The following is a 13,560-nucleotide window of genomic DNA, read 5'->3' on the forward strand; positions in this document are numbered from 1 at the left end:
CATTCCGGGATTGCTGTGTTTCACGTCCTGCACTTCAACACCCCTGGGAGGGCTTTCCCTGAGAACCCTCATGTCTCTCCCCTCCCAGGAGGCTGTGGTTCTATGCAAAATAGGGGGTGCACCACGGGCCGTCCCCTTTCCTCTCTCTCGCCAATATCTTTCACCAAAGCTGAGCCCTGCAGGTAAATGTATCTATCTGGCTGAGGGGCCAGGGAGGGCCTTTGCCTGCAGTCTTACAAGCCAGAGTGCAGAGAAGGCAGCAGCTCTGGGACCGGGACTCTGCTCAAAGACATATCTAACATGCCACAGTGGAGCTGAGATGGGCAAGACACGTGTCTCACAGGCTGGCAGCACACCAAGACAGTGGCAGGAAACTATGCTAACAAGGAAAGAGAAAAGTCACGTGTCTCGTGGCCTTCCCACCATTAGACAGTAGTCTGCGCAAGAAAACATCCAACAGTGACAGGACAACCAAGCAAATGACAAACGCCGTGCTGAATAAAGTCATCTTACATGACATTTCGTACAAAGGCCCAGATCATGGGGATGATCGCGCAGAAGCAGCAAGTATCAGAGCCACCGAACCTGAGGTGAGTTACACGAGGAGAAAGGGCGACATGGGGACAGGGGCTAGGGGCTCAGGGAACAGCTACCACAATGCAACCTCGGGTGTGGGGATGCCACTCATTGCGGGTACTGCCCTGGGATTTCCTTTTAGAAAGAATCGCTGGTTAAAGTGTAGTGCACAAAAAACCCAACTCCTCGATTACACTATTAGAAAACATCCTTTAACTGCCCCACCCACCCTGTGTGAGTCTCACCCACTTCCCGCCTGCTCCCTCTAGTCTGAGAGTTGTATCTCCACAAAAAACACACAGTGGGGCTCAATGAGCTGCTCATGTCTGACATGGACACCTAAGCAGTGCTGGATTCACAACCTGAAAGCCTGCAAAGGAAAGTGTGCCCAGCAGAAGATAAGCTGCCTGGCAACTCAGAACCTTCTTCTAAGAGAAGTAAGACATGTCACAATGGAGTCTAAGCCTACCTGTCTTATGCCAGGACCTTAGAGCTGCAGGCAGGAGCACAAAGGTAAAAACATATATTGAGTCCCAACACGCTCACTGCGGTGGTTGGTCTCTGTGGCGCAATTGGTTAGCGCGTTCGGCTGTTAACCGAAAGGTTGGTGGTTCAAGCCCACCCAGGGATGTATGCTTTTGCCTACATCAAGTCCTGAATTAAAACACAGCTGTCTGGCTTTGCTCTTAGAGCTCTCGCTTTGCCTGCGTGACATGCTCTATCTCAACATTTCTATCTTCTCTCATCTCTTCACCTCTAGTCATTTCCACCAATAGGACTGGAAACGGGCCACCAAGCCTTCTACTTTAACCACAGGCGTACTGAGGGCCAATAAAAGGCACAGAAGCATTTCTTGATCCGGGGCTGAGAACTGCATGTACAGGGACCTCGTGGCGCAACGGTAGCGCGTCTGACTCCAGATCAGAAGGTTGCGTGTTCAAATCACGTCGGGGTCACTCTTTGACATTTTTTTCCCCACCAAGTCAATATCTCTGACTTCTAAAGCAAAGCCAAAAGAAGGGCGCTGTGCATTGGCCGGGAATCGAACCCGGGCCTCCCGCGTGGCAGGCGAGAATTCTACCACTGAACCACCAATGCTTCACTTACATAGGTTGAGCAGAGAGCCCTGCCGTAGACAGTAGTGATGAGGCCCATGCATTCGCATGGGACACCTATGAACAAAGTTTGCATGGCAAGCCTTGGACTGCCAAACGTTCACATGCTGATGGCAGGAATCAGATGCAGGAGACTGAAACTATGAATGTTTCTGCTTTTGCTAAGGACAGTGGTTTGGGGCCAGTGTTGTGCTTGACAGAGCACGACATCAGCCTGCTCTCTGGCTGCTCCCGGGAGAAGTGGCTGACAGAAAGCACCCTCCAGACCACCAGCAATCTTGTGTTTCACAACATGCCACTGTCACTGGACTTTCCTTCTGGGAAAGCCTAGTCACTGACCTGGCCAGATTCCCTGTTCTCCCCAAAATCCTGGGGAGAAACGGGCAGAGTTCTGCGCCCTGCGCCCTCTTTCGCGTCCCTAACGCGCTCCCAACGCGCCCTACAGCCCTGGTCGGGCACAGCCCTGGTCGGGCTCATACCACTGGGGCCTCTGCTGAGGAAGAGCCCCGGAAGCCTAGGGCCAGGCCTATTGCACAGGCATCTTAGACCAGGCCATTCCGGGATTGCTGTGTTTCACGTCCTGCCCTTCAACACTCCTGGGAGGACTTTCCCTGAGAACCCTCATGTCTCTGCCCTCCCAGGAGGCTGTGGTTCTATGCAAAATAGGGGGTGCGCCACGGGCCGTCCCCTTTCCTCTCTCTCGCCAATATCTTTCACCAAAGCTGAGCCCTGCAGGTAAATGTATCTATCTGGCTGAGGGGCCAGGGAGGGCCTTTGCCTGCAGTCTTACAAGCCAGAGTGCAGAGAAGGCAGCAGCTCTGGGACCGGGACTCTGCTCAAAGACATATCTAACATGCCACAGTGGAGCTGAGATGGGCAAGACACGTTTCTCACAGGCTGGCAGCACACCAAGACAGTGGCAGGAAACTATGCTAACAAGGAAAGAGAAATGTCACGTGTCTCGTGGCCTTCCCACCATTAGACAGTAGTCTGGGCAAGAAAACATCCAACAGTGACAGGACAACCAAGCAAATGACAAACGCCGTGCTGAATAAAGTCATCTTACATGACATTTCGTACAAAGGCCCAGATCAGGGGGATGATCGCGCAGCAGAAGCAGCAAGTATCAGAGCCACCGAACCTGGGGTGAGTTACACGAGGAGAAAGGGCGACATGGGGACAGGGGCTATGGGCTCAGGGAACAGCTACCACAATGCAACCTCGGGTGTGGGGATGCCACTCATTGCGGGTACTGCCCTGGGATTTCCTTTTAGAAAGAATCGCTGGTTAAAGTGTAGTGCACAAAAAACCCAACTCCTCGATTACACTATTAGATAACATCCTTTAACTGCCCCACCCACCATGTGTGAGTCTCACCCACTTCCCGCCTGCTCCCTCTAGTCTGAGAGTTGTATCTCCACAAAAAACACACAGTGGGGCTCAATGAGCTGCTCATGTCTGACATGGACACCTAAGCAGTGCTGGATTCACAACCTGAAAGCCTGCAAAGGAAAGTGTGCCCGGCAGAAGATAAGCTGCCTGGCAACTCAGAACCTTCTTCTAAGAGAAGTAAGACATGTCACAATGGAGTCTAAGCCTACCTGTCTTATGCCAGGACCTTAGAGCTGCAGGCAGGAGCACAAAGGTAAAAACATATATTGAGTCCCAACACGCTGACTGCGGTGGTTGGTCTCTGTGGCGCAATCGGTTAGCGCGTTAGGCTGTTAACCGAAAGGTTGGTGGTTCAAGCCCACCCAGGGACGTATGCTTTTGCCTACATCAAGTCCTGAATTAAAACACAGCTGTCTGGCTTTGCTCTTAGAGCTCTCGCTTTGCCTGCGTGACATGCTCTATCTCAACATTTCTATCTTCTCTCATCTCTTCACCTCTAGTCATTTCCACCAATAGGACTGGAAACGGGCCACCAAGCCTTCTACTTTAACCACAGGCGTACTGAGGGCCAATAAAAGACACAGAAGCATTTCTTGATCCGGGGCTGAGAACTGCATGCACAGGGACCTCGTGGCGCAACGGTAGCGCGTCTGACTCCAGATCAGAAGGTTGCGTGTTCAAATCACGTCTGGGTCACTCTTTGACATTTTTTTCCCCACCAAGTCTATATCTCTGACTTCTAAAGCAAAGCCAAAAGAAGGGTGCTTTGCATTGGCTGGGAATCGAACCCGGGCCTCCCGCGTGGCAGGCGAGAATTGTACCACTGAACCACCAATGCTTCACTTACATAGGCTGAGCAGAGAGCCCTGCCGTAGACAGTAGTGATGAGGCCCATGCATTCGCATGGGACACCTATGAACAAAGTTTGCATGGCAAGCCTTGGACTGCCAAACGTTCACATGCTGATGGCAGGAATCAGATGCAGGAGACTGAAACTATGAATGTTTCTGCTTTTGCTAAGGACAGTGGTTTGGGGCCAGTGTTGTGCTTGACAGAGCACAACATCAGCCTGCTCTCTGGCTGCTCCCGGGAGAAGTGGCTGACAGAAAGCACCCTCCAGACCACCAGCAATCTTGTGTTTCACAACATGCCACTGTCACTGGACTTTCCTTCTGGGAAAGCCTAGTCACTGACCTGGCCAGATTCCCTGTCCTCCCCAAAATCCTGGGGAGAAACGGGCAGAGTTCTGCGCCCTGCTCCCTCTTTCGCGTCCCTAACGCGCTCCCAACGCGCCCTACAGCCCTGGTCGGGCACAGCCCTGGTCGGGCTCATACCACTGGGGCCTCTGCCGAGGAAGAGCCCCGGAAGCCTAGGGCCAGGCCTATTGCACAGGCATCTTAGACCAGGCCATTCCGGGATTGCTGTGTTTCACGTCCTGCCCTTCAACACTCCTGGGAGGGCTTTCCCTGAGAACCCTCATGTCTCTGCCCTCCCAGGAGGCTGTGGTTCTATGCAAAATAGGGGGTGCACCACGGGCCGTCCCCTTTCCTCTCTCTCGCCAATATCTTTCACCAAAGCTGAGCCCTGCAGGTAAATGTATCTATCTGGCTGAGGGGCCAGGGAGGGCCTTTGCCTGCAGTCTTACAAGCCAGAGTGCAGAGAAGGCAGCAGCTCTGGGACCGGGACTCTGTTCAAAGACATATCTAACATGCCACAGTGGAGCTGAGATGGGCAAGACACGTGTCTCACAGGCAGGCAGCACAACAAGACAGTGGCAGGAAACTATGCTAACAAGGAAAGAGAAAAGTCACGTGTCTCGTGGCCTTCCCACCATTAGACAGTAGTCTGCGCAAGAAAACATCCAACAGTGACAGGACAACCAAGCAAATGACAAACGCTGTGCTGAATAAAGTCATCTTACATGACATTTCGTAGAAAGGCCCAGATCATGGGGATGATCACGCAGAAGCAGCAAGTATCAGAGCCACCGAACCTGAGGTGAGTTACACGAGGAGAAAGGGCCACATGGGGACAGGGGCTAGGGGCTCAGGGAACAGCTACCACAATGCAACCTCGGGTGTGGGGATGCCACTCATTGCGGGTACTGCCCTGGGATTTCCTTTTAGAAAGAATCGCTGGTTAAAGTGTAGTGCACAAAAAACCCAACTCCTCGATTACACTATTAGATAACATCCTTTAACTGCCCCACCCACCCTGTGTGAGTCTCACCCACTTCCCGCCTGCTCCCTCTAGTCTGAGAGTTGTATCTCCACAAAAAACACACAGTGGGGCTCAATGAGCTGCTCATGTCTGACATGGACACCTAAGCAGTGCTGGATTCACAACCTGAAAGCCTGCAAAGGAAAGTGTGCCCGGCAGAAGATAAGCTGCCTGGCAACTCAGAACCTTCTTCTAAGAGAAGTAAGACATGTCACAATGGAGTCTAAGCCTACCTGTCTTATGCCAGGACCTTAGAGCTGCAGGCAGGAGCACAAAGGTAAAAACATATATTGAGTCCCAACACGCTCACTGCGGTGGTTGGTCTCTGTGGCGCAATCGGTTAGCGCGTTCGGCTGTTAACCGAAAGGTTGGTGGTTCAAGCCCACCCAGGGACGTATGCTTTTGCCTACATCAAGTTCTGAATTAAAACACAGCTGTCTGGCTTTGCTCTTAGAGCTCTCGCTTTGCCTGCGTGACATGCTCTATCTCAACATTTCTATCTTCTCTCATCTCTTCACCTCTAGTCATTTCCACCAATAGGACTGGAAACGGGACACCAAGCCTTCTACTTTAACCACAGGCGTACTGAGGGCCAATAAAAGGCACAGAAGCATTTCTTGATCCGGGGCTGAGAACTGCATGCACAGGGACCTCGTGGCGCAACGGTAGCGCGTCTGACTCCAGATCAGAAGGTTGCGTGCTCAAATCACGTCGGGGTCACTCTTTGACATTTTTTTCCCCACCAAGTCTATATCTCTGACTTCTAAAGCAAAGCCAAAAGAAGGGCGCTTTGCATTGGCCGGGAATCGAACCCAGGCCTCCCGCGTGGCAGGCGAGAATTCTACCACTGAACCACCAATGCTTCACTTACATAGGCTGAGCAGAGAGCCCTGCCGTAGACAGTAGTGATGAGGCCCATGCATTCGCATGGGACACCTATGAACAAAGTTTGCATGGCAAGCCTTGGACTGCCAAACGTTCACATGCTGATGGCAGGAATCAGATGCAGGAGACTGAAACTATTAATGTTTCTGCTTTTGCTAAGGACAGTGGTTTGGGGCCAGTGTTGTGCTTGACAGAGCACGACATCAGCCTGCTCTCTGGCTGCTCCCGGGAGAAGTGGCTGACAGAAAGCACCCTCCAGACCACCAGCAATCTTGTGTTTCACAACATGCCACTGTCACTGGACTTTCCTTCTGGGAAAGCCTAGTCACTGACCTGGCCAGATTCCCTGTCCTCCCCAAAATCCTGGGGAGAAACGGGCAGAGTTCTGCGCCCTGCGCCCTCTTTCGCGTCCCTAACGCGCTCCCAACGCGCCCTACAGCCCTGGTCGGGCACAGCCCTGGTCGGGCTCATACCACTGGGGCCTCTGCCGAGGAAGAGCCCCGGAAGCCTAGGGCCAGGCCTATTGCACAGGCATCTTAGACCAGGCCATTCCGGGATTGCTGTGTTTCACGTCCTGCCCTTCAACACTCCTCGGAGGGCTTTCCCTGAGAACCCTCATGTCTCTCCCCTGCCAGGAGGCTGTGGTTCTATGCAAAATAGGGGGTGCACCACGGGCCGTCCCCTTTCCTCTCTCTCGCCAATATCTTTCACCAAAGCTGAGCCCTGCAGGTAAATGTATCTATCTGGCTGAGGGGCCAGGGAGGGCCTTTGCCTGCAGTCTTACAAGCCAGAGTGCAGAGAAGGCAGCAGCTCTGGGACCGGGACTCTGCTCAAAGACATATCTAACATGCCACAGTGGAGCTGAGATGGGCAAGACACGTGTCTCACAGGCTGGCAGCACACCAAAACAGTGGCAGGAAACTATGCTAACAAGGAAAGAGAAAAGTCACATGTCTCATGGCCTTCCCACCATTAGACAGTAGTCTGCGCAAGAAAACATCCAACAGTGACAGGACAACCAAGCAAATGACAAACGCCGTGCTGAATAAAGTAATCTTACATGACATTTCGTACAAAGGCCCAGATCATGGGGATGATCGCGCAGAAGCAGCAAGTATCAGAGCCACCGAACCTGAGGTGAGTTACACGAGGAGAAAGGGCGACATGGGGACAGGGGCTAGGGGCTCAGGGAACAGCTACCACAATGCAACCTCGGGTGTGGTGATGCCACTCATTGCGGGTACTGCCCTGGGATTTCCTTTTAGAAAGAATCGCTGGTTAAAGTGTAGTGCACAAAAAACCCAACTCCTCGATTACACTATTAGATAACATCCTTTAACTGCCCCACCCACCCTGTGTGACTCTCACCCACTTCCCGCCTGCTCCCTCTAGTCTGAGAGTTGTATCTCCACAAAAAACACACAGTGGGGCTCAATGAGCTGCTCATGTCTGACATGGACACCTAAGCAGTGCTGGATTCACAACCTGAAAGCCTGCAAAGGAAAGTGTGCCCAGCAGAAGATAAGCTGCCTGGCAACTCAGAACCTTCTTCTAAGAGAAGTAAGACATGTCACAATGGAGTCTAAGCCTACCTGTCTTATGCCAGGACCTTAGAGCTGCAGGCAGGAGCACAGAGGTAAAAACATATATTGAGTCCCAACACGCTCACTGCGGTGGTTGGTCTCTGTGGCGCAATCGGTTAGCGCGTTCGGCTGTTAACCGAAAGGTTGGTGGTTCAAGCCCACCCAGGGACGTATGCTTTTGCCTACATCAAGTCCTGAATTAAAACACAGCTGTCTGGCTTTGCTCTTAGAGCTCTCGCTTTGCCTGCGTGACATGCTCTATCTCAACATTTCTATCTTCTCTCATCTCTTCACCTCTAGTCATTTCCACCAATAGGACTGGAAACGGGCCACCAAGCCTTCTACTTTAACCACAGGCGTACTGAGGGCCAATAAAAGGCACAGAAGCATTTCTTGATCCGGGGTTGAGAACGGCATGCACAGGGACCTCGTGGCGAAACGGTAGCGCGTCTGACTCCAAATCAGAAGGTTGCGTGTTCAAATCACGTCGGGGTCACTCTTTGACATTTTTTTCCCCACCAAGTCTATATCTCTGACTTCTAAAGCAAAGCCAAAAGAAGGGCGCTTTGCATTGGCCGGGAATCGTACCCGGGGCTCCCGCGTGCCAGGCAAGAATTCTACCACTGAACCACCAATGCTTCACTTACATAGGCTGAGCAGAGAGCCCTGCCGTAGACAGTAGTGATGAGGCCCATGCATTCGCATGGGACACCTATGAACAAAGTTTGCATGGCAAGCCTTGGACTGCCAAACGTTCACATGCTGATGGCAGGAATCAGATGCAGGAGACTGAAACTATGAATGTTTCTGCTTTTGCTAAGGACAGTGGTTTGGGGCCAGTGTTGTGCTTGACAGAGCACGACATCAGCCTGCTCTCTGGCTGCTCCCGGGAGAAGTGGCTGACAGAAAGCACCCTCCAGACCACCAGCAATCTTGTGTTTCACAACATGCCACTGTCACTGGACTTTCCTTCTGGGAAAGCCTAGTCACTGACCTGGCCAGATTCCCTGTCCTCCCCAAAATCCTGGGGAGAAACGGGCAGAGTTCTGCGCCCTGCGCCCTCTTTCGCGTCCCTAACGCGCTCCCAACGCGCCCTACAGCCCTGGTCGGGCACAGCCCTGGTCGGGCTCATACCACTGGGGCCTCTGCCGAGGAAGAGCCCCGGAAGCCTAGGGCCAGGCCTATTGCACAGGCATCTTAGACCAGGCCATTCCGGGATTGCTGTGTTTCACGTCCTGCCCTTCAACACTCCTGGGAGGGCTTTCCCTGAGAACCCTCATGTCTCTGCCCTCCCAGGAGGCTGTGGTTCTATGCAAAATAGGGGGTGCACCACGGGCCGTCCCCTTTCCTCTCTCTCGCCAATATCTTTCACCAAAACTGAGCCCTGCAGGTAAATGTATCTATCTGGCTGAGGGGCCAGGGAGGGCCTTTGCCTGCAGTCTTACAAGCCAGAGTGCAGAGAAGGCAGCAGCTCTGGGACCGGGACTCTGCTCAAAGACATATCTAACAAGCCACAGTGGACCTGAGATGGGCAAGACATGTGTCTCACAGGCTGGCAGCACACCAAGACAGTGGCAGGAAACTATGCTAACAAGGAAAGAGAAAAGTCACGTGTCTCGTGGCCTTCCCACCATTAGACAGTAGTCTGCACAAGAAAACATCCAACAGTGACAGGACAACCAAGCAAATGACAAACGCCGTGCTGAATAAAGTCATCTTACATGACATTTCGTACAAAGGCCCAGATCATGGGGATGATCGCGCAGCAGAAGCAGCAAGTATCAGAGCCACCGAACCTGGGGTGAGTTACACGAGGAGAAAGGGCGACATGGGGACAGGGGCTATGGGCTCAGGGAACAGCTACCACAATGCAACCTCGGGTGTGGGGATGCCACTCATTGCGGGTACTGCCCTGGGATTTCCTTTTAGAAAGAATCGCTGGTTAAAGTGTAGTGCACAAAAAACCCAACTCCTCGATTACACTATTAGATAACATCCTTTAACTGCCCCACCCACCCTGTGTGAGTCTCACCCACTTCCCGCCTGCTCCCTCTAGTCTGAGAGTTGTATCTCCACAAAAAACACACAGTGGGGCTCAATGAGCTGCTCATGTCTGACATGGACACCTAAGCAGTGCTGGATTCACAACCTGAAAGCCTGCAAAGGAAAGTGTGCCCGGCAGAAGATAAGCTGCCTGGCAACTCAGAACCTTCTTCTAAGAGAAGTAAGACATGTCACAATGGAGTCTAAGCCTACCTGTCTTATGCCAGGACCTTAGAGCTGCAGGCAGGAGCACAAAGGTAAAAACATATATTGAGTCCCAACACGCTTACTCCGGTGGTTGGTCTCTGTGGCGCAATCGGTTAGCGCATTCGGCTGTTAACCGAAAGGTTGGTGGTTCAAGCCCACCCAGGGACGTATGCTTTTGCCTACATCAAGTCCTGAATTAAAACACAGCTGTCTGGCTTTGCTCTTAGAGCTCTCGCTTTGCCTGCGTGACATGCTCTATCTCAACATTTCTATCTTCTCTCATCTCTTCACCTCTAGTCATTTCCACCAATAGGACTGGAAACGGGCCACCAAGCCTTCTACTTTAACCACAGGCGTACTGAGGGCCAATAAAAGGCACAGAAGCATTTCTTGATCCAGGGCTGAGAACTGCATGCACAGGGACCTCGTGGCGCAACTGTAGCGCGTCTGACTCCAGATCAGAAGGTTGCGTGTTCAAATCACGTCGGGGTCACTCTTTGACATTTTTTTCCCCACCAAGTCTATATCTCTGACTTCTAAAGCAAAGCCAAAAGAAGGGCGCTGTGCATTGGCCGGGAATCGAACCCGGGCCTCCCGCGTGGCAGGCGAGAATTCTACCACTGAACCACCAATGCTTCACTTACATAGGCTGAGCAGAGAGCCCTGCCGTAGACAGTAGTGATGAGGCCCATGCATTCGCATGGGACACCTATGAACAAAGTTTGCATGGCAAGCCTTGGACTGCCAAACGTTCACATGCTGATGGCAGGAATCAGATGCAGGAGACTGAAACTATGAATGTTTCTGCTTTTGCTAAGGACAGTGGTTTGGGGCCAGTGTTGTGCTTGACAGAGCACGACATCAGCCTGCTCTCTGGCTGCTCCCGGGAGAAGTGGCTGACAGAAAGCACCCTCCAGACCACCAGCAATCTTGTGTTTCACAACATGCCACTGTCACTGGACTTTCCTTCTGGGAAAGCCTAGTCACTGACCTGGCCAGATTCCCTGTCCTCCCCAAAATCCTGGGGAGAAACGGGCAGAGTTCTGCGCCCTGCGCCCTCTTTCGCGTCCCTAACGCGCTCCCAACGCGCCCTACAGCCCTGGTCGGGCTCATACCACTGGGGCCTCTGCCGAGGAAGAGCCCCGGAAGCCTAGGGCCAGGCCTATTGCACAGGCATCTTAGACCAGGCCATTCCGGGATTGCTGTGTTTCACGTCCTGCCCTTCAACACTCCTGGGAGGGCTTTCCCTGAGAACCCTCATGTCTCTGCCCTCCCAGGAGGCTGTGGTTCTATGCAAAATAGGGGGTGCACCACGGGCCGTCCCTTTCCTCTCTCTCGCCAATATCTTTCACCAAAGCTGAGCCCTGCAGGTAAATGTATCTTTCTGGCTGAGGGGCCAGGGAGGGCCTTTGCCTGCAGTCTTACAAGCCAGAGTGCAGAGAAGGCAGCAGCTCTGGGACCGGGACTCTGCTCAAAGACATATCTAACATGCCACAGTGGAGCTGAGATGGGCAAGACACGTGTCTCACAGGCAGGCAGCACAACAAGACAGTGGCAGGAAACTATGCTAACAAGGAAAGAGAAAAGTCATGTGTCTCGTGGCCTTCCCACCATTAGACAGTAGTCTGCGCAAGAAAACATCCAACAGTGACAGGACAACCAAGCAAATGACAAACGCTGTGCTGAATAAAGTTATCTTACATGACATTTCGTACAAAGGCCCAGATCATGGGGATGATCGCGCAGAAGCAGCAAGTATCAGAGCCACCGAACCTGAGGTGAGTTACACGAGGAGAAAGGGCGACATGGGGACAGGGGCTAGGGGCTCAGGGAACAGCTACCACAATGCAACCTCGGGTGTGGGGATGCCACTCATTGCGGGTACTGCCCTGGGATTTCCTTTTAGAAAGAATCGCTGGTTAAAGTGTAGTGCACAAAAAACCCAACTCCTCGATTACACTATTAGATAACATCCTTTAACTGCCCCACCCACCCTGTGTGAGTCTCACCCACTTCCCGCCTGCTCCCTCTAGTCTGAGAGTTGTATCTCCACAAAAAACACACAGTGGGGCTCAATGAGCTGCTCATGTCTGACATGGACACCTAAGCAGTGCTGGATTCACAACCTGAAAGCCTGCAAAGGAAAGTGTGCCCGGCAGAAGATAAGCTGCCTGGCAACTCAGAACCTTCTTCTAAGAGAAGTAAGACATGTCACAATGGAGTCTAAGCCTACCTGTCTTATGCCAGGACCTTAGAGCTGCAGGCAGGAGCACAAAGGTAAAAACATATATTGAGTCCCAACACGCTCACTGCGGTCGTTGGTCTCTGTGGCGCAATCCGTTAGCGCGTTCGGCTGTTAACCGAAAGGTTGGTGGTTCAAGCCCACCCAGGGACGTATGCTTTTGCCTACATCAAGTCCTGAATTAAAACACAGCTGTCAGGCTTTGCTCTTAGAGCTCTCGCTTTGCCTGCGTGACATGCTCTATCTCAACATTTCTATCTTCTCTCATCTCTTCACCTCTAGTCATTTCCACCAATAGGACTGGAAACGGGCCACCAAGCCTTCTACTTTAACCACAGGCGTACTGAGGGCCAATAAAAGGCACAGAAGCATTTCTTGATCCGGGGCTAAGAACTGCATGCACAGGGACCTCGTGGCGCAACGGTAGCGCGTCTGACTCCAGATCAGAAGGTTGCGTGTTCAAATCACGTCAGGGTCACTCTTTGACATTTTTTTCCCCACCAAGTCTATATCTCTGACTTCTAAAGCAAAGCCAAAAGAAGGGCGCTTTGCATTGGCCGGGAATCGAACCCGGGCCTCCCGCGTGGCAGGCGAGAATTCTACCACTGAACCACCAATGCTTCACTTACATAGGCTGAGCAGAGAGCCCTGCCGTAGACAGTAGTGATGAGGCCCATGCATTCGCATGGGACACCTATGAACAAAGTTTGCATGGCAAGCCTTGGACTGCCAAACGTTCACATGCTGATGGCAGGAATCAGATGCAGGAGACTGAAACTATGAATGTTTCGGCTTTTGCTAAGGACAGTGGTTTGGGGCCAGTGTTGTGCTTGACAGAGCACGACATCAGCCTGCTCTCTGGCTGCTCCCGGGAGAAGTGGCTGACAGAAAGCACCCTCCAGACCACCAGCAATCTTGTGTTTCACAACATGCCACTGTCACTGGACTTTCCTTCTGGGAAAGCCTAGTCACTGACCTGGCCAGATTCCCTGTCCTCCCCAAAATCCTGGGGAGAAACGGGCAGAGTTCTGCGCCCTGCGCCCTCTTTCGCGTCCCTAACGCGCTCCCAATGCGCCCTACAGCCCTGGTCGGGCACAGCCCTGGTCGGGCTCATACCACTGGGGCCTCTGCCGAGGAAGAGCCCCGGAAGCCTAGGGCCAGGCCTATTGCACAGGCATCTTAGACCAGGCCATTCCGGGATTGCTGTGTTTCACGTCCTGCCCTTCAACACTCCTGGGAGGGCTTTCCCTGAGAACCCTCATGTCTCTCCCCTCCCAGGAGGCTGTGGTTCTATGCA

At 52.6% G+C, this 13,560-nt stretch overlaps 8 non-coding genes across 8 annotated transcripts; 4 read left to right on the forward strand and 4 right to left on the reverse strand.

Moving 5' to 3' along the window:
• Positions 1-1,460: 1,460 nt before the first annotated feature.
• Positions 1,461-1,532, forward strand: TRNAW-CCA (transfer RNA tryptophan (anticodon CCA)). The gene has a single exon. It is a non-coding gene; the product is annotated as a tRNA-Trp (tRNA).
• Positions 1,533-1,603: 71 nt separating this feature from the next.
• Positions 1,604-1,674, reverse strand: TRNAG-GCC (transfer RNA glycine (anticodon GCC)). Its single transcript has one exon. It is a non-coding gene; the product is annotated as a tRNA-Gly (tRNA).
• A 3,950-nt stretch (positions 1,675-5,624) lies between these two features.
• Positions 5,625-5,698, forward strand: TRNAN-GUU (transfer RNA asparagine (anticodon GUU)). Its single transcript has one exon. It is a non-coding gene; the product is annotated as a tRNA-Asn (tRNA).
• Positions 5,699-7,868: 2,170 nt separating this feature from the next.
• TRNAN-GUU (transfer RNA asparagine (anticodon GUU)) lies at positions 7,869-7,942 on the forward strand. The gene has a single exon. It is a non-coding gene; the product is annotated as a tRNA-Asn (tRNA).
• Positions 7,943-8,338: 396 nt separating this feature from the next.
• On the reverse strand, positions 8,339-8,409 carry TRNAA-GGC (transfer RNA alanine (anticodon GGC)). Its single transcript has one exon. It is a non-coding gene; the product is annotated as a tRNA-Ala (tRNA).
• Positions 8,410-10,115: 1,706 nt separating this feature from the next.
• On the forward strand, positions 10,116-10,189 carry TRNAN-GUU (transfer RNA asparagine (anticodon GUU)). Its single transcript has one exon. It is a non-coding gene; the product is annotated as a tRNA-Asn (tRNA).
• Positions 10,190-10,585: 396 nt separating this feature from the next.
• TRNAG-GCC (transfer RNA glycine (anticodon GCC)) lies at positions 10,586-10,656 on the reverse strand. Its single transcript has one exon. It is a non-coding gene; the product is annotated as a tRNA-Gly (tRNA).
• Positions 10,657-12,812: 2,156 nt separating this feature from the next.
• Positions 12,813-12,883, reverse strand: TRNAG-GCC (transfer RNA glycine (anticodon GCC)). The gene has a single exon. It is a non-coding gene; the product is annotated as a tRNA-Gly (tRNA).
• Positions 12,884-13,560: the final 677 nt, after the last annotated feature.

Source organism: Pleurodeles waltl, chromosome 4_1 (genome assembly GCF_031143425.1).
Source record: "Pleurodeles waltl isolate 20211129_DDA chromosome 4_1, aPleWal1.hap1.20221129, whole genome shotgun sequence".
Classification (NCBI taxonomy): domain Eukaryota; kingdom Metazoa; phylum Chordata; class Amphibia; order Caudata; family Salamandridae; genus Pleurodeles; species Pleurodeles waltl.